The 27,412-nt window shown below is 41.7% G+C and overlaps 1 protein-coding gene across 10 annotated transcripts in view; it reads right to left on the reverse strand.

Annotated features, from left to right (window-relative positions):
- Nucleotides 1-21,608, reverse strand: part of RHOBTB1 (Rho related BTB domain containing 1) — a 72,646-nt gene extending 51,038 nt beyond the window's left edge. For 2 of the 10 annotated variants that reach the window (XR_003677627.2, XM_024115675.3), the window contains exons 1-2: nt 20,788-21,060; nt 18,647-18,697 (exon numbers count right to left, since the gene is read on the reverse strand). The gene's annotated coding sequence lies outside the window, so the exon portion shown is untranslated. Of the gene's footprint in view, nt 1-732; nt 1,046-9,284; nt 9,361-18,646; nt 18,698-20,787; nt 21,066-21,513 lie in introns of those variants that run through there. The other 8 variants (XR_003677629.2, XM_028481601.2, XM_024115676.3 and 5 more) reach the window with 7 other exon arrangements.
- Between the last annotated feature and the right edge of the window lie 5,804 nt (nt 21,609-27,412).

Genomic DNA, 27,412 nt, shown 5'->3' on the forward strand with positions numbered 1-27,412 from the left:
ACAATTCTTCATCTGCCTGGTGAATTCTATTCATTCCCTAAAATCTTATTCAGATAATACCTCCTTTAAAAAGCTTTCCTAATTGCCCCACCTCCCCACAGACTAAATTACTTGCTCCTCTGTACCAATCAATGGTTTTAGGAGAAGCAATCGAAAACATAAATACTCTCTTTCTCTTCCTCTCTCACAACGCAGTTTTTCTTATATTAGCAGATCACTGAATGGTGGTCTGTGACCTTTTAATTTTTTTTCCCTGTGGCTGTAACTTCAAAGTGCCCGTCTTGTGCACTGAATGAATCATCAGCTGTTTCTGGGGTACTACTATATACGGAAGTGCTTGGAATATATGAGCATACAGTGCCCCTCTTCTATAAAGCTCTGTCATGGGTCCCTAATATACTCCTGGGAAAACCATGGGCAAAACAGTGATGGAGCCTAACATGACCCTAGCTGCCCTAGGCTCCTTTTTAAAGCATTTTCCTGGGCTTCCCTGGTGGCGCAGTTGTTGAGAGTCCGCCTGCCGATGCAGGGGACACGGGTTCGTGCCCCGGTCCGGGAGGATCCCACATGCCGCGGAGCGGCTGGGCCCGTGAGCCATGGCCGCTGAGCCTGCGCGTCCGGAGCCTGTGCTCCGCAACGGGAGAGGCCACGGCAGTGAGAGGCCCGCGTACCGCAAAAAAAAAAAAAAAACCACAAAGCATTTTCCTTCCTGTGATGGTCCCCCACACCCACCTTCTGTCCTTGAGATGATGGCCTTTGTGCTGTCCTGTTCTTCTCTTAAGAAACAGGTTCTCAGGACGTCTCGGGCACGTTCGCTTCCTCAATCACACAACAGCCAGGTGACCATCAGAGTCTTGTCTCCATAACTGAATAATTCAGAGGCACCGTGGCTTATAAAACTCTAGATGGTCCTGCTTGTTCCAGGCGGGTGCACATTAGGACAGGGCCACTATCTGAATTCAGGTAAGGGTGCAAATCTCTTCTAACACTAGAAATTCAGATATTAGAGAGGGTGAGCAAGGAAAGATTGATCGCTTGTCTAAGATGCCTCATTGAGCATCTCCTAATTCCTCCGCATCACCCCACTCTCGGAATATGCCACCTCCTACTGTCACTTTTTCCATATCTTTTGTTACATTTGCTACTGCAGTCAAGGCTGGGTGAGCAGTCTGCTTAAAGACAGAAATCTAAGGCCCATAGAGGGGCCTTTGTACTTTAAGCTCCATTCAGCTGTTATTAACAGTTTGAACAGGGCTATTGCACCGCCACTAAATTTTCTTGTCCTTTAGAAAAGCATATACTCTGAACTTTAAGAAATAGTTTAACTTGGTCATTAAAAATACTAGTGGAACAAATTTCAGCGTCTTTGAAGAGTTAACTTTGAAAGAAAAACTGAGTATTTTATATTATTGGCAGGAACAAAAGGGAAATGTTAAGAGTTGCATAATAACTATAGCCAACAGCCAAGTTTCAACTGTGCAGATTTCATTATCCTGAGCTCTTAATCACCAGTCCTAGTCAGGCAGGAGCTGCCTTATACATTATATAAACATCTCAGCTGGAATGGACAGTGGGTCCAGACCTGGGAAAAGAGACAGTCAGGGCTGGGCTGGGCTGGGCTGGGCTGGGCTTCCCTAAATCAGAACTTTACCGAAATATATCTCCAGGATAAAACTGCCTTTCATCATTCAAAGCAACAATATTTTTTCAATTGAAAGTTGTGATCAAAACAAAAAAGAGATTAAGTAACAGAAAGAGCACTGCAGAGAAGTCCAGGAATACAGATAATACAGAGACACTTTTAGAAACATTCACTCATTCTCAGCAGAGCCCTGTAAAGACCTACACCAGATCACGTTCCTTCATTTTTTTAAAACTCAGTGTCAGTGGGGAAGGTGGGCCAGGATTAGAAATAGACTTCTTCTTCTATCTCTCCACTGCCCTTAATAAATGCTGTCTCAGTGAAAAAATAAACAACAAATCGAAAACAGCTTAAAAGGTGCATACAAATTCCAGGGTAGGTTTCAAAACCACCATAAGTAAAGTGTGTGCTCCATGCCTACAAACATGCCATGTAACCTCGCCTTAGATGTTGATTATGCCATTATTTCTGCTCAAATGCCCTTTCTTGTGCCCCTGATCCATCCGCTGAAATAGTTCTTAGGACTCGGGCTGTCACAGTTAAAGAAACAGAGGCTGCACTTAGTGAGTGCCAGGCCTACAGGGGGACAGCAGCAGACAGGCCAGGGGCGGTTGCTGGCCCTCAGGGACCCCCACAGTCAGGTGGGGAGAGACCACTAAACCTGGGGACATAACTGTACATTTGATAAGCTCCCTGAGGGAGAAAGAAAGGGGTTATGAGAGGAAATGATGGGTGGGAGGTCTCCACGAGGAGGCTCCATTTCCCTGCTCTCTGAAGAATGAGAAGGGCCCCGTCATGAGATGGGAACGAAGCAGGTGGGAAAAGCTCAAGTGTAGGGAACTGGGGCAAGAGAGGGCTGCAAGGCAGGCAGGGGCCAGGTCATACATGGCCTTTTAGGCCATGGTCAGGAGTTTGGATGTTATTCTCAATGAAGTGAGAAGCCACTGAGGTGTTTTCAGCAGAGGTTCTGATTTGCTTTTTTAAAAGGATCATTGGTTTCACCGAGACTGCCGTGTGGAGAGCGTGTGTGGGGGGGTTCTGAACAGTGGCCGAGGCCCAGCTAGGAAGCTCCTAAGTTCTCCAGGAGGGAAAGGTTGGCGGCTGGGACCAGGGTAGAATCAGCAGAGATGGAGCAAAGCAGACAGATCCAAGTTCATTTTGGAACGAGATGCACTTAGCACATTCTCCCTTTATCCTGTCTCCTAGGGTATTTATCAAATTCTTGTTTTGTAATATTCACAGTTAGGCTTATATGTATCTCATTTCCACCTCATCAAGATTATGCACTTTTGACAACAGAGACTGTTATTCACCTTTAAATCCTCAGATGTTTTCATGGTGCCTTGGCCGTATGTGGCTTGCCGTAAATATCTGTTCACTTGCATATACAAGCACAGTCATTCCACCTTCCTTAGGAAACCTTCCACCTGGGGCTGGCAGAGACCTGGCACTTGGCTGTCTCTGGTGACTGATCATTAAGCCCGTGGCCTCGAAAGCTGCGGCATGTTGCCAAGCCTGCAGAGGAACACGTTGAGGGACATCTGTGTGGCCCATCATGAGAGCTGTCTCTGACAGATGGCAGTGCACCAGCCATGGCTCCCCCAGCAGGAAGAGCATCAGTAACCATGGGAACCACCACGGACCAAGGTCCAGGCCCCTCCACCAAACGGGAAGGCAGGGGGCAGGGAGGAGCCCCGATATAGGCAGATAAGAGTGGCTTCGGGCTGGATCTGATTTAGAAAAATAAAGGAATGTGGTCTTTCACTGTGCTCTAGTGCCTATAGCCAATTTATGAATCTTGATAATATTTATGTATAAGGGACGTATAAAGTTCTCATCCACTTTTAGACGTTGACATCCTAATTCAAGGGATTTCCAACTCTATTCACTGCTTGGCTGAAAAAGAAGAGGAAAAGGGAGGCATATGTATCTACTACATAGGGAGAAAGATTCATAACTGATATGAACATGAGTCTGGAAGACAGAGTTCAGTCTATGCCTAAAAGAGCCACATCACAAAAGGCAATTAGCTGGACTTAAGGCAAGTTAGCCATGAAAGCACAGATGCCTTGGATCCCCCTCTACCCAAGTCTCACTAAAATTAACCTTATTCTGTACAGATAGCAGACTCCAAAACAGTACCAGAAACTAAGAAAAAGAAGTATCCATTCACCAGAAACTGAAAAGATCTCCGCCTAATTCACTTCCATGGAGCCAAATGAGAAGGTCACTCTTTTCCACGGGGAAAAGAGTTGGCCTGGAGGGAAGCAGGAGGCTCTTTGCCACAGATGCCCGTGATCTGGAGTGATGCGAGCTGGACTCACTGGGACAGGGTGGAAAGAGGAGATTGTGGAGCCGCTGGAGAGCCATTATGACACCGGCAGGCTGCCGTCATTGCCCCTTCCTGAGGCTGGGCCGGGCAGACAGCACCGAGCATGGGGGAGACTGGTTTTTGCTTCCTTCAGCTGGCTCCACCAGGCTGTTTCAGCTTTGACACTGCAAACAGAAGTGACTGAGCTTGGGATGCTGACGCCAGAAGGAGTGCGGGGAGGGCGAACAAGGCTGGACGTCGGTATATCCTCCGTGGTGACACTCCTCACGTTAGTCCTTATCTCACCCTCCTAAGTCCTCTCAACCCGAACCAAACTGAGTAGCTTTGCTTGTCCGCTGGGGACTGGGTGGATTCCTGGATCTCTACAGAGCCCTGCCTTGGTCCCTGAAAGCCTAAGGTTATTCCAAGCATTTGGAATGTAAATATACTTCAGTCCTTGGCCAGCATAAATCCTTTTTCATATGGATGGACTAAACAGTGACCATTCAACATATGGTCTATTAAAAACCCGGACACAAAAAAATACACGCACCCCAGTGTTCACTGCAGCACTATTTACAATAGCCAGGACATGGAAGCAACCTAAATGTCCATCAATGGAGGAATGGATAAAGAAGATGTGGTACATATACACAATGGAATACTACTCAGCCATGAAAAAGAATGAAATAATGACATTTCCAGCGACATGGATGGACCTAGAGATTCTCATATTGAATGAAGTAAGTCAAACAGAGAAAGACACATATCATATGATATTGCTTATATGTGGAATCTAAAAAAATGGTACAAATGAACCTATTTACAAAACAGAAATTGAGTCACAGATGTAGAAAATAAACTTATAGTTACCAAAGGGGAAAGTGGGGGAAAGGATAAATTGGGAGATTGGGATTGACATGTACACACTACTATATACAAAATAGATAACTAATAAGAACCTACTTTATAGCACAGGGAACTCTACTCAGCACTCTGTAAGGACCTATATGGGAAAAGAATCTAAAAAAGAGTGGAGGGGCTTCCCTGGTGGCACAGTGGTTAAGAATCTGCCTGCCAATGCAGGCGACACGGGTTCGATTCCTGGTCCGGGAAGATCCCACATGACACGGAGCAACTAAGCCCGTGTGCCACAACTTCTGAGCCTGCGCTCTAGAGCCCGCGAGCCACAGCTACTGAGCCCACATGCTGCAACTACTGAAGCCCGTGCGCCTAGAGCTTGTGCTCTGCAACAAGAGAAGCCACTGCAATGAGAAGCCCGTGCACCGCAAATAGAGAAAGCACACGCTCAGCAACGAAGACCCAACGCAGCCAAAAAAAAAACAAAAAAGAGTGGATATATGTATGTGGATAACTGATTCACTTTTCTATACAGCAGGAACTAACACAACATTGTAAATCAACTATACTCCAATTAAAACTAATTAAAAAAAGAAAAGTACAAGCAATTAGCTAAAGACATAGAGAAAATTCTTCTACTGAAGTAGATATGCTCTAAGAAACAAGAAAAAAAATCCTATCCATGTACTTGATCACGCAAAAGAAGATAACGCAGGTATACTAACAGCAGATGAGGCTATATATAAGTAGGCAATGGAACATGGTAAGTAAAGGCCATGTATAAATGGAATGTGAGTCAGCCAGATTCAAAACCATACTGGCAACAGTCAACAGCGGCCTTGAAAATGTAGTAAAATGAATTCTTGAGGTAGAGGCCAAACATGAGAAACTCTAAATATAGAAGGAAGGCCATCTGAAAATGATGTAACGGAAGATATCAGGTAAGAGGCTAACTGTTGAAAAGCAATCCCATAGATAGTAGGGCTCTTGAAGAAATAAGGTTGCAAAATGTGCTTTAATAGAACAAATTTTTCCCAGGTCTAAAAGGAGGATGTAGTGGGGAGAAAAAGAAGGATTAGATAAGAAGACTCCAAAGCTATACATTTTTCAGCAAAAAATAATTGTATAATAATCCTGTAAGTATCTTAGCAAAACATCTTCTAAAACTAATGGCGAAAAACATTTCTATGAAAAAATGATAATACAGATGACCATATACTTCACCAATACATTATTTTAATGCAATAGAAACCACAGAGCTTTCAAAGAAAGAGGATATAATAACAAATTTGTGAACCAGGTCAAATTAATATTAGTGTGAGGGCAACATAAAGTTATTTTTGGATATTAAAGACTCAGGGGGTGGGACTTCCCTGGTGGTCTAGTGGTAAAGAATCCGCCTTCCAATGCAGGGGACGTGGGTTCGATCCCTGGTCGGGGAACTAAGATCCCACATACCACATGCTGCGGGACAACTAAGCCCACGCGCCACAACTAGAGAGAAGACCATACGCTGCAACGAAAGATCCCGCGTAACGCAACTAAGACCCGACGCAGACAAAAAAAAAAAAAAAAGGTCTAAAAAAAAAAGACTCGGGGCAAAAACTCAAATGTCTTTAAGGAATTAAACTGCTCAAAGATACTTGCCAAAACACCCAGAGATAATTAAAAATGAAAAAAATGGGCATTTCAGTTTCAAAGAACTGTGGAAACCAAAACCAGCTGATAATATAAGACCAGCCTACAGTTATTTAGCCTTTGGTTTCAAATTTATATAGAAAAATTATCTGTAAAAGATAATTAGAAGGTAAAAAAGGGCAATTCATAGTAGAAGCATAGCAGTAATAATGACCCTTCATAGATTAAAAGGCATGTAATGAAAAGGAAGACAAATTCTATAAGTAAAAAGAGAAGTTAATGCAAATAACTGACATGAGATGAATAATCAGAATCGCCATCAGATGAAGAAAGCAAAAATGAAACACAACACACGGAGGGCTTGAATAGCATAGAAAGTGGGATTAAGTTAATAGATAACCCACATTAAAAAAAAATCTATGAGAGTGCTTTCTTTTCAAGTGTTCTTGCCACATTTATAAAAGTTGACTATATATGGACTGATCATAAAGACAAATATCCTTCAAAACATAAGTTATAGCAACCAAATTCTCTAGCCACAAAGAAATAAATGAAAAAGTTAAGAGGAAAGGTTTTATGACAGCAACCAAGAAACTCAACCACTTGGAAATTTGAAAAATACCCATCTAAGGAAATAACTTTATAAATGGAAAATGTTTTAAAAGCAAATATATTTATCACATCTTTATTAAGAATAAGGAAAACTTGCAAACCACCTGTCTACGATAAGTCGGGGGATAATTATTTAAGGTACTTGGTATGTGATCTTGGGCAAATTGCTTAATCTTTCTAAGCCTCTATTTCCTTATCTGTAAACTGGGGATAATGACTTCCCTCAATGGTTGTTGTGAAGATGAAATTAGATAATGCTTGTAAAATATTTTAATCACTATGCCAGCCATGAAGAGAACATTCAGTAAGTCTGATCTGTTAAGATTATCATTATTTAAAATTACGTTTACCTTAAGTTTGCAGTAACTGAGAGAAGTGCTAATGTATCACTAGGAGGGGAAAGTGCAGGAGAGTCATCTGAAATATAGTTGACGAAAACTACATAAAATGAATATGTGAAACTTGAATAAAATCAAGCCTCCTTGTTCTCTCCCTCTAAGTACCACCTTACCACAGTGACACATCTAAAAGGGACAAAAATGTGACTTTTAGAAAGCCTTGAAAACAATACAGGGATTGAAGAATAGAGAGATGTGGTTCACATAATGTATCAGGCACCTTGCAGCGAAACTTCTAAAAAGTCTCTTTGGGATTTTTCCCTGAAGAGTTCTGCCTCCACGGCAACTGCTCAAACCTGTCTTTCTGCCTCTCGGGACCCTAGAGCTTTTCCCTTCAGGTGTTGTTTCATCCCCTCTCACAGGGCTGGCCATTGCTCTCTGCCTCTCTCACATGCATTCCCCTCAGCCAACGAATGGATCTTCCTTGGGGACCCGCCCTTTGTTTGGAGGGGAAGAGATGGGTGGGTTTTGATAAGTGAATACTTACAATTTAATAAATTGTGCCCTTGCCATCTAAAGGGCAACAATACCAGTCTCCTCCTCCTGCAACAATACATGGAAAATAAATTGGAAGGAAGTACACTAAACAGATGCCAGTGATTGTGGCTGGATCATGGGGCTGTAACTTGTTGCCAGTTTTCTACTTTCCTGTAGTTTCCACATTTTCTACAGTGAAAATATATTACCTCTTTTTGGTAAACTGAGATAAAATTCACATGCCATAAAACTCACCCTTTTAAAGTGTGCAATTCAGTGTGTTTTTTTTTATTATATCCACAAAGTTGTACACCTATTCCCACTATCTAATTCTAGAACATTTTCATCATCCCTAAAAGAAAGCTTGCGCCATTAGCAGACATTCTCATTCCCTCCTCCTTCCAGCTCTGGAAACCATTAATTTACTTTCTGTTGCTCTGGATTTTCCTACTCTGGACACTTCTTATAAGTGGAACCATACAAGAGATGGCCTTTTGTGTCTGTCTTCTTCTACTTAGCATAATGTTTTCAAGTTCATCCATGTTGTAGCATGTATTAGTACTTCATTCCTTTTTATTGGCTGAATAATATTCTTAGATGTATTACTTCTATAATGGGAAAACTATTTTTAAAAAAGTAATGAGTACATAAGCATATCCCTTGATGGTTAATTCTACTAAGAGTACACTGGTACACTCCAGTAATAATAAAAAAATGATTTTTATGATACATTAATTGTTTTTCAAAATCATGTATTTAAAAAGCATAGTGAGCCTACTAAACCTATTTTTTTCTGACTCAACCTCTCAACTAAAAAGAACATAGGAACCTAAATGATATCTTGCTGAATATCAGACATAGCAATTGAGCCAAAAGAGACAGCTGTGGACAACCAGGATACTTAATATACGATTCTATCTCAAAGAGATGAAAAATTCTTGGCTTTTAAATTCTGAGCGTTTAAAGGGAATACTTATGGTAACGAAAATGAGCAATTTTAAGAAATTGTTGGGAACTTAGCCCATGAGCTATTCTGTGGTAATCAAATGTAGTTAAGATTTTTTTAAGTTGGATAAATGTAGTACAATCAGCTTTATATTCATTAAAGAAAAAAGTTCCAAATTCGTTTGTATGCCTGTTGTGTATTTGTATACCTGCAAATCACAAACACATAAATATCGTTGCACACTCAGTACATGAATTTAATGTTATAATCTTTACTTGGAAAGGCAGATTCTACATATTCTCATTTACAAGGGAGATAGTTCGATCAAAGCTGACTGCAGCCAGCTCATATTAAGGAAGGGTTCAGTCAAAAATCAAATTCTGTAAATGAGTGACTTACCCAGGACATGAAATCTGAAGCGGTTCAGACATACTGAGGGTGCAGTGTGGTGGTGACCAGAAGTGGGGTTCTTGACCTAGGTGTTGGTTACAGACGTTATGTTCCGTTTTCAAAAATTCATCAAACTGTACACTTGTGACCTAGACACATTTCTCTATGCATGTTATACTTCAATATCCTTTTTTAAAGTCAAAAATATATATAAAGCAACAAAGGACACTATACATTGTTTTCGGAGGGCCTGTAGTCCTCATGTGGGTGAGCCTTAGCTAAGGGCTGGATTAGGAAGCTTTGTCAAGAATTGATAATTAAAATATTGGTCAAGTCTTAAAAGAGATGTCAAAGGGCTCGTTTGAGAAAGCTCATATCAAGTCTGCAGACTAGATGCCCTTAAAAATCCGTCCTTGTATAGAGAAGTCTCTATAGTCCTCTGTCATAAATTGTTCATTCCAAGTATTCTCTAAAGATGTCACTTGGGTTAGCGTCTGTAGCACCAGAAAGACCACCTGCTGCGAAACCTTCAGATATGATGACAATCAAACAAGTGCATTTAATCATTTATGAGACTATAACATGTCGGTTAGGATTAGCTTATGCTCTCATTCAGGCAAATGAAGAAAACTACTCCCCCGCCACCACCTGCCCCCCAGGATTTCTTAGCAACATTAGAGCATAAACGCAAAAATGCTGGTGGACAAAAACCTTAAAAATCTCTTATTTTATTTGAGGTTATTGGCTGCCAGCAATGTGTGGATTCTAGCTGGTATTTTCAGGCCATGTTCTTATACCCTCCAACTCTAGGTAGGAATTATTACATGAAAGATTGTACATTATTTAAAAGCAGGATGAGGCACTGTTTGTGGGAGTGGAAGATGGTATCATTATTTTGGAGTGCCACTGGCACTCAAAAGACTTTAAAATGTCCATAACTTTCATCCAATTATAAGACTTTACTCCTAAAAAAATATTTAGGATTACAAAAAGATTCCATTAAAGGAGTGTTCATCCTATTACTGTGGAAACAAAATATTGGAAACAATTTTAGAAATCCAACCACAGGGGAGGGATTTTTAAAGTGTCCATATAATGGGAGAGTATATAGCAGTTCAAAATATGTTATTTTTATTTATTGTTTTAGTCAGAGATTCATGAGTAACACCATTCCTTAAAAATCACGTACCTAAAAAAAATTATGTACCTAAATACACAAAAGTATTTGGGCTAGAGATACATTAATATACTAATGCCAACTGCGATTATAACTGATTTAATTTTTCTTTTTTTCTTATCTACATACATATTCCATCTTTTCTATAATGAACATGTGTTATTTTAAAACAAAGACATTTTACAAAAAAGTGAAGGTGGGGAGGTAGGAAAACCAGGGACTATGATATTTATGTGTGTGGGAATACATTCTTCTTTCATTATGTGGAATTAGTGTCTATTCTTTACTTTTTCTCTGCATATCATGAAAGCTGTAAGTGACGTGCCTTTCATATGGCAGGAAACAGCCTTGCTGCTGTTGGCACCTTTCTTTCCATTCTGAGCACCCATCCTACTCCATCAACAGCATCATCTTGGAGCTCCTGGTTATTCAGCTCCCTCGACTTCTGTCAAAGGAACTAATATCTCAATAGGCCCAAAGACACAAATTACACAGCCACTCAGCCTAGAACAATGCAGCAAGGCTACACCGGCTGCACACTAGGTGTAGAACAAGCCCACGGGAACACCTCCTTCTGTACTCTTTCCAGATCAAGTCATGAGACTTTGAGAGATGTCAGTTCTCATGTCAGAAGAGAGTCCCTGGTCTACTTCAAATAAATCAGTTTTTAAAAAATTTAGAATCGGAAATATTCCAAAGGTTTGCTGTTGATTTTTGTTTGATACACACAAAGGGAAACAATTTCCCTTCCTTGAAGCCTCTTTCCAGGAGCCTTAACGATCAGCTGCCAAATTTAGCCTTGGCTCCATCTCCACCATGTCTAATATTCCTCCATGCTGTTGACGTGAGGCCAAATCTCATCCCTATTTAGAGTGCACAAGAGCAGATGTCTTGATGAAAGGGGGTGTTGGTGAACCTATATTGAAAAGAGCCAGGAGAACATGCTGTAATGAATGGAAGCACACAGCTTCACGGCTTAAGGTGTTAAAAGTATATTCACACGAAAGAAGCAATAGCTTTGGTCACATCATATGAGAAATAAAAGACAGGAGGGGAAATTATAGAGAAGGCAGTCAAGAAATCAGCTGCTCATTCGAATCACTGGGGGAATTTGTTTTGTTTCAAATACTGCTGCCTGCACAGGAATGTCCTTGGTAGCACTATTCGTAATAGCCAACAACTGGAAACAAACCATCGACAGTATGATGGATATAGAAATAATAGAGGCCTGTTCACACAATGGAATATTATACCGCACTAAAAATGGATGAACTGGGACTTCCCTGCTGGTCCAGTGGGTAAGACTCCACGTTCCCAATGCAGGGGCCCGGGTTCAGTCCCTGGACGGGGAACTAGATCCCACATACATGCTGCAAATAAAAGAGCCCGCATGCCGCAACAAAGATCCCACGTGCCGCAACTAAGACCTGGTGCAGCCAAATAAATAAATAAAATAAAAATTTTAAAAAAGATAAAATTGAAGAGTTTCTTTAAAAAACAGTGGATGAACTACTGCTGCATACATTATAATGAATCTTCCAAACATAATATTGAGGGGAAGAGGCCAGACACAAAAGAGATTGCATTTATATAAAAGTTCACAACCGGGCAAAACTAATCCCTGGTATTAGAAGTCAAGGCAGTGGTTGCCTCGACTGGGTAGTGATTGAATAGGGGCTTAAGAAGGGATTCTGGGTGCTGGTGACGTTCTGTTTCTATATTTAGGTGTTGGTTAGATTAGGTGAAGGTGTGTGGTCAGTTTGTGATAATTCTTTAAGTTATATACTTATGATTTGTGTATTTTTCTTTAAATAAGATACAGTTCAATAAAAATGTTTTTAAAATTCAGATCCCTGGGCCCTAACATGAATTTACTAAAACTGTACGTTATAAATTCCTGGGGGTGTTCCAGTGTATAGCAGAGGTTGAGACTCACTGGGACCAGGTGGTCCATATCCAGGGGTGTGCTGAAGCCAGCCTCTACTAGCCCACGAACCAATTGTTAAATTTTCAGGACTTTTGCAAGCCTGTTAAAATAGGGTCCGTATTGAAAATTAAGGTAGATAAAGTTTCAATTAAATAAAGTATACTAAAAACAAAGGTACTAAATACTCAGAACTCACCACTTTGTATTTCTTTTACTGTTATCTATATTTTGAGGTGATTTATGCAAATTTTATCTGTATGGTGGAAATGCTATATAATGGTGTGCTTCTGTACCATCTCTTTCCAATTCCAGCTCAGTCACAATGGTGGCTTCACATTGGCCATGATGGGAGTATTTATACCAGTGAAATTGGCAACCGCTTCACATCAGGGCTTGCTTTATTGTTCTGTTGATTGTCTTGACTTAAGAAAATGATTTTAAAATGTTAATAATGAGGATTAAACTTAAAAGTGTGTAATATGTTTAGCTGTTACATTATGACTAGTACATTTAAGGAAATATCTTTATAGTATTTAAAAGCTATTATCTGGTTCAGCAAAGAAGTCATTCATATCTTTGATGAATGTGTACAGTTCTGACATATGTCTTTGTTATTTCACTTTTATCTTACTCATTAACGTAAGGGAAAATATCAGCCAACATTTATATGGGAATTACACTCATCAGCTGTACCATAGGTGAGTTCTCAAAAACCAACAAGTGTTTTGTGAGACCCAATTAGCTAGCTAGAGTTCACAACAGAGTATTCTTTATTTTATTATTATTTATAAATTGTATGCTACACACATCCTTTGTCAGTAAAATTTATAATCAACTTATGTATGCACGTAAATGCATTCCTTTTTTCCCCAGAGTGCTGGTTGATTTACCAGCATATCCCTTTCAAGTTTAAGATTCCATGACTCTCTATTATAATTTAAGAAAGAAGCAAACAAAATGAGATGGGAGCCTTACAGCCTCCAGGGCATGAGCTTCAGCATAAGATAGAGTAATGACTATACTTTAGAGAGTACAGTATATTTCACCACTCAGAATGTGGTCCTCGGACCAGTAGCACTGGCATCAGTGAGGAGCCCCTGGGAAACGCATCATCTCAGGTCTCATCCTAGAACTTCTGAATCAGAATCTGCTTTTTATAGAGATGCCCAGGTGATGTGTATGTACATTAAAGTTTGAGAAGCACTGCTTTAAAAATAAACTTCTTAGTATGAACTGAAACTTATATAACCGATTTGAGACTAGTAACAATCTAGCAGTTGGTGCTCTGTAAGCATCTCGCACCAGTTGAGCCATAGCCCTGGGGAAAACAACTAATTGCTACACCTAAGCCTGAAGAAAAGGACATACATCTTGCCATTTGTCACATCTGTCAAATACTGAAAAGGGAAACTGAGCCACTAGGAAAATAAAGGCTGTTCTAGGCCACTTGGATTATTAATGTCAAAAAGGGGGGAAAAGTACAAGTAAGAAAATAATTGTATCAGTAGCTTTCCTGCATGTATATGATGAATAGGACACATTGCCAAAGGCCTGGTTCCTAAAACCCAAAGCAGGGCAGCAAGTGCCACATGACAAAGTGTGGTAGCTGGAGAGAGGAGTGTGAGGAAACACTTCCCAGAGATGTAATTTAGGCCAGGGCAGCTATCAAGTGCTGAGGGTGAAAGGGGGAAATTGTAGTGCTTATGTTTTTCCCAATCAATAAAGCAGTCAGCAACCCAGGGCAAAGAGAAAAGACAGGGCCAAGGCACAGGAAAGATTCAATACTAGAGTTAATTGAAATGATGGGAGGAAACTCTCACATGTTTTGAAATTGAAAGCAAAAATGTTTTACTGGCAACACTATTCTCTGGAAATATTTCTTAGTTATTTGGCTGAAAACATAGTGGATGCTTTGAGATGCAAAGGTCTATGTGGAAAACACGTTAGATACTTAAATAGTGTCTGGAAGGAAATGAGAGACACAAGTCTCCAAGAGGAGCTTGGTATTAGTCTGAGGCAGAAACCGAAGCAATAAAATAATTCAAGTAAACCCTGGCAACCCTAGAGCATGAAGAAGACAAATGTAATTGTACCCAGGCGTGCCCACGCTACCGGTACTCAGAGACGCACGCCACTGGTACTGAGACACGACTGGGCCCATTTTCACCCAAGAAAAAAGGTCACTGTCATCATCCCTTGCAATATCAGACTTCAAATGACTGAAGAACATTTAGCAGCAAAATGACATGAATGCCCTTATGTGTTATAACATTTTCCCTTAAGATACTTTAGCAAGGCTAGGAAGAGAACTCACCCTTGTTGAGCACCTACTATTTGTTTTACATGTGTGATTTCACAGCATCCTCATAATCCTCTGACAGAGGTGATACTGTTAGCATTTTACAGATGAGCAAAATAAGGTTCAAAGAAGTATGTCACCCGCATCACATAGTTAATAAAAAGCCAGAACTCCACAGACAAAATTAAAAGGCTCCATACTTGATGAAAACAGGTATCTCAACAAAGACAGCTGGGAAGGGATCAGTATGGAGCTGTTATGTTTGGAATACGAGGTAAGACTGGTCTATATTGGTGTCAGTGAAGATAAGTGAGGCTTCTCCTAATACCCACCTTATCTTTACATTGCTGGAATCCTCTTATCACCCATTTCTGGATGTATATTAGGTTTCAGATGTATTTCAAACTTGAGAGCTGTAATTTGGGCTAAGTTGGAGGCTTCGGAAGACTTGGCACGTTTCAGGCAGTGTTATGTAATAGAATTGAGCCCTGGGCTGGGCCTTGGAAACCTGGGTTCGGTTCCAGCTGTGCCACTTATGAACTGTAAGAGTGGTGAGTTACGTTGCTTCTCTGGGTGGCAGATTTTTTTCACCTACATGAGGCTGGATTAAGTATCCTTAAGAACCTTTCTGGGTCCATGATTCAACCTTCCATGACTCAACTGCTTACAATGGTGATTTCCATCAAAATATATTAGAAATGACCTGAAGAGTTAACAAGTCTGTCCAGACAAGACTGCTGTGTGGTTCAAGTTACCAAATATGAAAGAGAAACAACAAAAAAAACACCAAAATTCAAAAAACCCTACAAGAATAATTACTTAACTCCTGTACTCTACCATCTGCAAGAGTAACCTGGAATTTAATGTTTTTAAAGCATTTTTTTTCTCCCAGGATATATTTAGAACAAATATATATTCAAGTTCTTAGACAGATCTGGGTACAAATCCAAGCTCTACCTCCAATTAGTTCTCTGACTTAACATATCTGAGTTTCCCTTAGGCTTCTGTAAAATTGGAATTAATAATGAATATTAGCTGTAATGCAGTAAAGTGTGTGGCATCTAGTAGGAGCATAATAATTACTGGTTATTGTTATTCCTGTGGTCATTAGGGGTCTGGACTACCACTGGGTAACAATTCAAAGGAAATTTCTCCACGGAGGGATGGAGCCTGAGACTGTACCTCATGAGCGCTGGGAACTTGCCATTAATCTGTGTCTATGCAATAACAAACTCAGGTGCAGAGTGGAGAAATGTAGTCATGCTTCTTCTGGACCTACGGGCATCTATCTCTTTCTTTCTTTGTAAAACCTTCTAATAAGAGAAATGCTGATGTATTTGACAGGACAGCTGGAAGGAGTGTCTGAAGACAGGAGTGTCCTGGGACATTTGGAAAGAGTGCCTGTCAGACCCACATTTCATTTCAGTGGCTTTTTTTTTTTTCTTTTTGCCTATTTCCCAGTTTTTGCCCAATGCGCACAAAGAGCAAAAGATTCTAGGAGGAGGTGACTTTACTTTGTTTGTAAGCCCCACCAAAAAACACAAACAATTTTGATGCTGACATATCAATAACCAATCCATACACATCCCATCCGTTTGAGTGACTGCTTCTTGCCCTTCCTGCCAAAGCTCTCCCTTTCCCCATCCCCTCCCCCAGCACTCAAACACTCTCCCGCCCCGTCCCCCTTTCTACATACACCACACTTTTTGTGACTTATTTTTCCTTCCCCGTCCAAATTTTGTTTTGGTGTTGCCAGGTTGGTGGGAAACCTGGGTGAACAAAAGAAGATGAACACAAGAACCAGATTCAAATCGCCTGTACTCTTTGAACCCTATCCTTCACATAATGAGGAGGTTGAACTGCCTGTTTTCTAAAAGGAAGACCAATAGAAAGGTTAAAGAAAAAATTCCTGTTTTCTACAGGTAAATTTCCTGAGCAAAAAACATAGTAAAGTGTCAAATATTTCCAGGTACGTTTTAAGGTAAGTCAAGCGTATTAACCAAAGCCTCTGAAGTTCAAAAAAGCAAACAAATGATTGCTAATTAAATTACTACTAGAGATACCATGCTCATTCTGAAGCTTCTTTTGGTGCTAACATTATATGATTCAGAGTATAATTTTACTCTTTAAGTAATTATACGTTTATAGTTGTTATACGGATAATTTACGACATACCATGGACATAGCTAAGCAAATATCAGTTGATAATGAGGCCTTAACCTGTAATGGGGTCTTCCCAGTCTAACAGTGCCCTTATGATCTATTTTGTAATGATACACTATATAACAACTTTTACAGGACAAAGGTGTAATAGGACAGCTTATAGCAACCCCTTAAATGCTTAAAAGTATCTCAACTAATTAAGCTTTTAGGGTTATTAGCTTGAGTTGGGGTTTTTCAGTACATTAAAAAAGATGATATAGTAAAGCTTTCTCTAGTAATTTATTCCCCATTTTATTTTTTATTATCCCTTCATATAATACTCTCTGAGAAGGATTAACAACTGTTACAAATTATTTTACAAAAAGTAGGAGGGGAGTATGACAGGGGGGAAGGAGACGGTTGTCAACCCCGGCAAAGCTGAAAATGTCCTGCTTAATCTTTAAATACTGGCCATTTTCAGGACTTTAGTTGGTATTTAACTATTAGGTATCCAAATCTGTCTACGTGGCACATATCAGACAAACTGAGGTTTCAGAAAGAATACAGTATGCCAAATTGTAATGCTTTCTCATTGATGCTGTGAAGATTCAGACAGCTCACAATTTTGTTTCAATGCTTTTGAAGCAATAACACCTTGAGTTTGAGATACTGTAATTTAGCAGTTCTAAATGAATGCATGTCTCCCTCTTGGTTTGAAATTCTACATTCTGTCTTTCTTCAATCTCTCACCCTTTTATTATCTATCCTGACAAAAATGTGCTTGGAAATATTTTTCCATGCATACATAGAATTGCAAAGTAGTCCCACAGGGTGGAAAATGCTGAACTTCTCGTAAATGTACCATTGACCCTCAGTTCAGACTTCTGGCATGTATGATCTTGATTTATTTTCTCACTTTTCCTACATGAATGTTTAATATCTTGTCTTTTAAATCTGTTTGTGAGATCCTTAAAACCAGAGACCCCATGGTAAAAACTTTCTTAAATTTTTGACAGAGCCATGCCAGAAAGTACATACGAATACTTAATATTTTGCTGTTTTACAATACTTAAGAGAATGGAATTTATTCTTTTGTAACAGCTGTGCCACTGAATGTTACTACATAAGCTGTAATTACCAAGTTATCTTAGGCAAGTCGCTTAACCTTTCGTGGTCCCAGTTTCTCTACTGGAGATAAGATTTTTCCAATCAGAGAATTTAGGTTTTGGAGTAAGACAGCACTTGAAAAATAATATTATTTCTTCCATTTACTAGAGAAGCAGGAATTGAACCTATTACCTAACCTCTCTGAACTTTCAATTCCTCACCTGTCCTTTGGCGACCAAGGGAGTAGTTACACCTAACAGGGATTTTTTTGATGCAGATTGAGAACATAGTATAAAGAATGTGGCACGTTACCCGAACTTTGGTTCATGCTCAAAAATGTCAAGTATTATTGTATCAATTTTCTTTCAGCTTTAGAGCGCTAAGATTAGCATAGATGTAAAATCTTAATTATCAAGCACCCAAATCCCCAGTATCTCCAGCTATCTGGGCACCACTTGGATCCCCAAAGTGAAAATGAAAAGTCTTATAACGAACAAACTGATTCAAGGCCCATTTTAGTACCATTTTGCTCACAGAGTAAATAGAATAATTTTAATAATCATTGAAATTGTGATATTCATAATTGAGTCAATAAAAACATGACAAAGACAAACCATTTTCAGACAGATGACTAAGAAACTTGTTCTGAAATGCATGCTCAGAATTAGACACAGGGTGTCAGCAATTTATGGTCATGGGTTTGCACAAAGAACACTGACCTGGCTTGCTGGAAGTGAAGAACAGAACACCTTGCTCACAGCTGGACTTACCTACACAAAAGAGAGAAATACTTTATAAATCCTACTGCTTGCTAGGAGCACATGGGGAGCCACTGACATTTTTAACATACATTGTTTTCCTATTTTCCCCCCAAAAGGGCAGAATCTGCTTTACTTTTGCCAAGTGTCAGTGTTAAAATGGCATTTCTTGGGGTCATATATATCCTGAAATAGCTAGGTTAACTTTTTGCAGCATTTCTGAAAGTCTGTTTCTGAGCCTTTGGGGATGATACAGAAAAAAGCATTTAACCACAAACTCAGGAATAGGAACAAGGAAAACCTTAGAGGCATTTAACAATACGGAAGTCAACGAAGTGGACATGCTATTCCTCCAAAATAGCATTTTTTTGACCATATTATCATAAGTAAAAGTCCAAATGATTCTGGTTTTTACTATTTGATTACATTTGTATAGTTAATAAGTTATGCTGTTGTGCCAGTGACATCAAACTACCTATGTTTCTATTTCCACCTCTTTGATCACACATAGCCCCTATGTACTTAAATTTACGCTCCGCTCAAAACAGCAATCAACGGGGCAAGCTTAGAGTACTATGATTTCATTGCTTCCGCCTGAGTTTTCAAAGTCTTCCACGCTGGGATGAACAAGTTAAATCCCCTTCCCACGAATACGTCCAAATACAATCCAGGCATGTCAGAGGAAACCCAGTTGAAGAATAATTTGCTGCCCACACTTCACCTGTGGAGCGATGTGTAGACATTATTTACATTGAAAAGAGCTTGTGTTTCTTTTCTAGCAATCAGTGACCCTCTTGGGCATCTACACAGTTACCGGAAATGAAATATAATTCCAAATTTCTGAAGAGTGTTTTTAAACAAACTTATCTGTATGTTTAGAAAAGCCTAGCGTCTGCTGCACACACAGCCTATTGGCTATTTATATCTGCTGATAGCGAGAACACAGTTATACAGAGATGCAAACTACTGATAACATACTTCTGCAGCTTAGAGAGGATCCACAATACGGTGTAGAATAAGCAGCACTGCCCCGGTTGGTGGTGGGGAGCCCCAAACTAGTGAAACCTCAAGCTGAGCGTCTGGCTGGGGTTCAACAGGGCTGCGTGAACAGCACGGGTTGGGGGAAGTTCAAAGTCAAGGCGGCTCCTCTGGTCTTAACTTCCTAGGTCTTCCTAGGTCTGGGTGCCTTTGTGTATATACCGATCTTCGTGCCTTTCCCCGCCCCCAACCCCAGCAAACGTGTGCAGTCAGCTCGAAAGGCACAGCTCGTGTGCTGACGTGCAAAACCAAGTCAGAACCCTGCGCCTGGCGCTCCCCTCTAACTTTCTGGCTTGTCCAAGTCTAAATATTGACACTGCTTCTCAGTTGAGATGTCTGATACTGCAGAGGGTAGAAACGGCAGAGCGAACAGTAGGATCGGGGGGGTCCATTTTTACATAGTTGGGCCTTCCTTCCACTTCGTCTTCTGTAGTGGGGGTTGGATTCCCTGTCTGCATATCCCCACCCCCCGTTTTTCTCCCCGAAAGCTGAGCGCGCAGAGACAAGGTAAGGTGTTTTGCCAGCCCCTCATGGCAGCTCCTACTGTTGTCACAGCAACTCACAACAGACTCCATGGACACCGGCTGGTGGTGGGGAGCGCCGAACTCTGGGCTGACCGGTCAGGGGGGTGCAAGCGCCCAAGGGGCTCGGGTATCCCCCTCTGCAGTTCCTCCGGCCCCCCACCACCGTCCTTCCAAGGAAAAGAGCCCTCTGGTCTGCGCGGCACCCCGCCCCCCGCGCCGTCCCGGCGCAGCCCGCCTGCTAAGGGTGCCTGTTGTGCATTTTCTCAGCTCCAAGTTAGGGGTGCGGCTGGACGGGCGCTCCTAGGAATCTCTTCTGCTTGCCTCTGATGGCGGGGCTCCCGGCCTCGCGAGACAGGCGAGGGCGGCTCCCAGAGCAGCTCGGTCCCACGACTCTCGCTCGGGACGCTGCCCGCCGCGTGGCGCGCGGCCCGGGGCTCCCACAGGCCACCCGCCGGGGCCGGGGCGGGTGGAGAGGGGCACCGCGGCGGCCGCTCGGAGAAGAAGTTTCACAGCATAGCGCACTCACGACACAGAACCTACCCTGAAGCCGAGCGAGACGCCAGCTCTCTCCGCCTTCAAGGGCTGGGGGAGCGGGGGGCGGGGGGGGCGCTGGCCCCCGCCACTCAGCAGCAGCCACGACTGCGCGCGGTCGCGGGTGTGCGGGGCCCCTGCGCGCGGCGCGCCGCCCGCCGCCCAACTTTGCACAAAGGCAGCATGGCACTGCCTCGCCTCCCGGGCTCGCCCGGCGCCGCGGCCGCTCTTCCCGGTGCGGGGCCGGAGGGGCTCGCCCCTTTCCGCCGCCGCCCCCCAGCCCTCCCCTTTTCCTCCCGCCCCCACCCGGCTCTCAGGCTGGCTGGCCGGCCGGGCGGAACAGAGCGCTCGGCGCCCAGCTCCGCCGCCTTGGCGGCCGCCGCTCGCTCCGTGACGTTAGCAGCCTTCGCGGCTATTTATAGCCACACGGTTGGATTTCATTCATGAAACCGGGGCCTGGTGTGTCTGTGCGCTGGGGCGCGGGTTGCAAAGGTGCCTAGGCTTGACGCGGCCCCGGGGGGGGCCCGGGCTCGGAGGCAGACTGCCCGGGGCTGACGTGCGCAGTGCCTGGCAGACCCCAGCCCCGCTCGCTAGCGGCCGGGCGGGGAGGGGCAGGACGACCAGCCGCCCCCCCCCTCCACCCCACCCCGTCCTCTGTCCCCAGCACTCCACCCATTCCCGTACAACTGCTGGCCCTTTGTCCCAGGCTCCGGAAAAGTAAGTTGGGCCACTAACCGGCTGGGCGGCATGGTTTTCTTCCCCCTAGGAGCTGACCGGCCGCGGACTCCGAGGGAGGACATGGGCTTTTGTTTCAAAACCGAGCCCAGCTGCTGACTAAGGGCTGCGTTAGCCCAGCCTCCTCCTCCCCTGGGCGCTGCACGTGTTGGCCGGCTCCCCCTTCTGGGTTACCTTCTTCCTCTGTGACTTGGCTCGTGGGGGTCCCCGCAGGGGGCGGTAAGGTCACATGGGCTGCCCCCCACCCCCCCGACCCGAGTAAGTAGGCGATTTACAGCGGCCTACAAATTGGCTGAGTGAGGAAGTGAAATTGACTTCTGGCCGCTCGTGGGTTGTCAGAATTCTTGGATGCCCGCGACAGCCCATCCTTCCTCGTGAACTCTTTCTTACTCTTCCAGGCTGACTTTCAGCTTTGAGGACAGGACCAGGGGCAGTATTCATGCATGCACGTAAAAGGTACTTATTTAGTGTCTACATACAGTGTGTCAGGTACCCTGTCAAGCTCTGAGGAGGTGACAGCGAACACAACCAACCTGGTGCGGGCCCGCAACGTGTTTTCAGTCAGCCTCTTAAAATTACTGTGTTTTAAACCTCCTTATTCCAAGCTTATAAAGAGGCAATTAGGAGATAAAGGTATTGATGTGTCCAGGTACCTTAGGGGCCTGTTCATTTAATAAACCTTCACCGAGGAGGCTGTCTGTGTACTAAGGGCTGGGGATACAAAGATGGCAACAATGTGTCCTTAGTCCTCAAGGAGTTCTCAGCTAATGGGTTCCTGAAGGTTTGCAGGGCTGGGAAAGAGGGACCCACATTCTATTGCAAAGGCTGTCTCTTTGTGTTATCCCTCAAGAAACAGAACATTAGAAAAAAATTATACATGCAAACATACCCCTCTGTCCCTCAGTTTCTTCCAAGAAACCATCTTCAGATTCCAATACTTGTTCTCCCTTCCGAGGCTCCCCAGATGAGTTTTAGTACATTGGATATTCCTACTCTTCCTCGCTAGTTTCCTCGCTAGTTTTATACTCCCTTTGGGGACCAAGTCTTGCCCGGTGCTCTCTGAATTTCCCAGAGACCCCAGAATATAGTGAAATTCAGTGTTTTTACAAGGAAGGTTATTAAGGGCAACCTGCTTTGTTTAAGCCATCCTCACTGAACTGTCTGTTGGGAATGGAATTATTAGTCCCTAATCTTTGATACCCAGAGGAGAGGATAATGAAAAGTCAAGTATGGGCGTCTACTCTAAGAACTTCAACACAGTACATGAGGGGGTGATCATTTACTTGGCACAAAACAGACTTTGCTTAGTCTATTTAAAAGTGACTCCGATTTGAAAGGTTTAATCAATATATTATACATTTATTTCAGGAACACATTTCTTTCTTGGGAAAAGTTAATTAACCCTGTTCACTCCTAGCAATCAGTTCTCTTTTATTGCAAGCCATTTCTCTTCAAACTGCCCAGAGGGGCTAAGAAATAGAGTAAAACCTCAAAAGAAATAGGAATCAACATGTATTATGGCCTTCACATGTGGCAGGCAATGGGTTAGGCTAGGAGATTTCAAACACATTGTCTCAATTAAGCCTCACAACAGCGGATGAGGTAGATGCCATTGTTAACATAACCATTTTATAGATGAGGAAACTGAGGCACACAGAGGCAGTTTCCTGAGATTTTGACAGTTGCATTTGCACCTGGGTCAGCCTCTGCTAAGGCCTTATTTTACCACTAATTGGCTTTTTAACATCCTGCCTCTTCTCAATTTCTTTTATATCCTCAGTTATAAATTAAAAAGAATTAAATGGCTTGTTTAAGCAGCAGGTAGGTGGTAGGACCAGAAGGACACCTATACAAAGACCCCAGTTGGTAGGCAACTGTTCAGACGTTGCCCTCCACCCCTAGGGGGCACCGAAGCTCAGATAGGCCTTCCAAAGGATGCTTCTTCTCCAGGGGCAAAGAATTAACAATCATTATGGAATTACCCAGTTGGATGCCTACATCTGAGGGAAAATGACCGGAAGAATGTCCAGGAAAATAAATTGGTGTAAACAATAATTCAGGCGTGGCAGAGGAAAGGTCACGGTATAAGGAAGTCCTTCCCAACTAGGGCAGTGATCTGAGAAAGAGGTTGCCACAATGGTGCTATGTAACCCCCAAATTTTACACATAAAACTCAGGATTCTAGAAAAGTTGGACAAAATGAGTACAGACTATATTTTGCCAATAGGAAAGGAAAAGAACAATAGCAAATAATCCTCTGAAGCACTGCCATGAATCTTGTTATTGCCCTGTTCTTGTTATTACCACAAAATAATCCACATGTGTGTACTAAAATTGTGGCTTGCTAATAAAATCAATACCATTCACTTTTAATAAATATAAAAATTGGTGGGACTTCCCTGGTGGTGCAGCCGTTAAGAATCCTCCTGCCAGTGCAGGGGACACGGGTTCGAGCCCTGGTCCAGGAAGATCCCACACGCCGCGGACCAACAAAGCCTGTGCGCCACAACTACAGAGCCTGCGCTCTAGAGCCCGTGAGCCACAACTACTGAGCCCACGTGCTGCAACTACTGAAGCCCGTGCACCACAACTACTGACCCCATGTGCTGCAACTACTGAAGCCACGCACCTAGAGCCTGCGCGCCACAACAAGAGAAGCCACCGCAATGAGAAGCCTGTGCACCATAACAAAGAGTAGCCCCCGCTCGCCGCAACTAGAGAAAGCCTGAGCGCAGCAACAAAGACCCAATGCAGCCAAAAATAAAAGAAAAATTTGGTACTTAAGCTTAATTAAACCAACACTGTGTATTTAAACACTCAGGATTTTACTGCACAAAAGTGGTGTAAAAACTTTTGACTACCTTTTATGGTAATTATTTACCGAAGTCGCAGGATTAAAAAAAATTCTCACAATCAAGATACAGAACAGTTTCATCATCATAAAAGAACTCCTTCATGCTAAGTCTTGGTATTTGCATCCTCCCACCAACCATTAATCTTTTCTCCATCTCTAGAATTTTGACATTTTGAGGCTTATGTTAATAAGAGCATACAGTATGTAATGTTTTGAGATTGAATGAAAAATTTTTTTTACTAGGCAGAATGCTCTTGAGGTTCATCCAGGGTGTTGCATATATCAGTAGTTCATTTCTTTTTATTGCTAAGTAAATTTCTATTGGATGGATATACCAGAATTTGTTCATCCATTTTCCCATTGAGGGACTTTTGAGTGGCTTCCAGTATTTTGCCATTAAGAATAATACTTCTGTAAACATTGCATTGTAGGTATTTGTGTGAACTTAAGTTTTTTATTTCTTTGGGATGAATGCCCAAGAATGCCATTGCTGGGTCATATGCTAAGAAACTGTCAAACTATGTTCCAGAGTGCCTGTACTATTTTACATTCCCACCAGTAATATATGAGAAATCTAGTTTCTCCAAGTTCTCACCAGTATTTGGTATTATCAGTATTAAAAAATATTTGTTTTCAATTGTTCAATAGCTTTGTAGGGACAAATCATTGTGGTTTTAATCTGGATTTCCCTAATGACTAATGATGTTGAACATCTCATGTCCCATGTCTCTTTTTGCTGAAATATCTGTTCATCTCTTTTGCGTACTTTGTAATTGGATTTTTTTAACTACTGAGTTTTGAGATTTTTTTTTCCTTCAAAAATATATCCTGGAGCAGAAGCAAGAAGAACTACAATCCTGCAGCCTGTGGAAGAAAAACCACATTCACAGAAAGATAGTCTGCAGCCTGAGGAACAAAAACCACATTCACTGAAAGATAGACAAGATGAAAAGGCAGAGGGCTATGTACCAGATGAAGGAACAAGATAAAACCCCAGAAAAACAACTACATGAAATGGAGATAGGCAACCTTCCAGAAAAAGAATTCAGAATAATGACAGTGAAGATGATCCAGGACCTTGGAAAAAGAATGGAGGCAAAGATGGAGAAGATGCAAGAAATGTTTAACAAAGATCTAGAAGAATTAAAGAACAAACAAACAGAGTTGAACAATACAGTAACTGAAATGAAAAATATGCTAGAAGGAATCAATAGCAGAATAACTGAGGCAAAAGAACGGATAAGTGACCTGGAAGACAGAATGGTGGAATTCACTGCTGTGGAACAGAATAAAGAAAAAAGAATGAAAAGAAATGAAGACAGCCTAAGAGACCTCTGGGACAACATTAAATGCAACAACATTCGCATTATAGAGGTCCCAGAAGGAGAAGAAAGAGAGAGAAAGGACCCAAGAAAATATTTGAAGAGATTATAGTCGAAAACTTCCCTAACATGGGAAAAGAAATAGTCACCCAAGTCCAGGAAGTGCAGAGAGTCCCATACAGAATAAACCCAGGGGGAAACACACCGAGACACATAGTAATCAAATTGGCAAACATTACAGACAAAGAAAAATTATGGAAAGCAGCAAGGGAAAAATGACAAATAACATACAAGGGAACTCCATAATGTTAACAGCTGATGAGTAGCTATACTCATATCAGATAAAATAGACTTTAAAATAAAGAATGGTACATGAGACAAGGAAGGACACTACGTAATGATCAGGGGATCAATCCAAGAAGGAGATATAACAATTATAAATATATATGCACCCAACATAGGAGCACCTCAATACATAAGGCAACTACGAACAGCTATAAAAGAGGAAATCGACAGTAACACAATAATAATGGGGGACTTGAACACCTCATTTACCCCAATGACAGATCATCCAAACAAAATTAATATGGAAACACAAGCTTTAAATGACACAATGGGCCAGATAGATTTAATTGATATTTATAGGACATTCCATCCAAAAACAGCAGATTACACTTTCTTCTCAAGTGCGCATGGAACATTCTCCAGGACAGATCACATCTTGGGTCACAAATCAAGCCTCAGTAAATTTAAGAAAACTGAAAGCATATCAAGCATCTTTTCTGACCATAATGCTATGAGATTAGAAATCAATTACAGGGAACAAAACGTAAAATACACAAACACATGGATGCCAAACAAAACGTTACTAAATAAGCAAGAAGTCACTGAAGAAATCAAAGAGGAAATCAAAAAACACCTAGAGCCAAATGACAATGAAAACACGATGATCCAAAACCTGTAGGATGTAGCAAAAGCAGTTCTAAGAGGAAATTTTATAGCTATACAAGCCTACCTCAAGAAACAAGAAAAATCTCAAATAAACCATCTAATGTTACACCTAAAGGAACTAGAGAAAGAAGAACAAACAAAACCGGAAGTTAGCAGAAGGAAAGAAATCATAAAGATCAAAGCAGAAATAAATGAAATAGAAACAAAGAAAACAATAGCAAAGATCAATAAAACTAAAAGCTGGTTCTTTGAGAAGATAAACAAAATTGATAAACCTTTAGCCAGACTCATCAAGGAAAAGAGGGAGAGGACTCAAAACAATAAAATTAGAAATGAAAAAGGAGAAGTTACAACAGACACCTCAGAAATCCAAAGCATCCTAAGAGGATACTACAAGCAACTCTATGCAAATAAAATGGACAACCTGGAAGAAATGGACAAATTCTTAGAAAGGTATAACCTTCCAAGACTGAACCATGAAGAAATAGAAAATATGAACAGACCAATCACAAGGAATGTAATTGAAACTGTGATTAAAAATCTTCCAACAAACAAAAGTCCAGGACCAGACGGCTTTACAGGTGAATTCTATCAAACATTTAGAGAAGAGCTAACACCCATCTTTCTCAAACTCTTCCAAAAAACTGCAGAGGAAGGAACACACCCAAACTCATTCTATGAGGCCACCATCACCCTGATACCAAAACCAGACAAAGATACTACAAAAAAAGAAAATTACAGACCAATATCACTGATGAATATAGATGCAAAA

Source organism: Physeter macrocephalus, chromosome 20 (genome assembly GCF_002837175.3).
Source record: "Physeter macrocephalus isolate SW-GA chromosome 20, ASM283717v5, whole genome shotgun sequence".
Classification (NCBI taxonomy): domain Eukaryota; kingdom Metazoa; phylum Chordata; class Mammalia; order Artiodactyla; family Physeteridae; genus Physeter; species Physeter macrocephalus.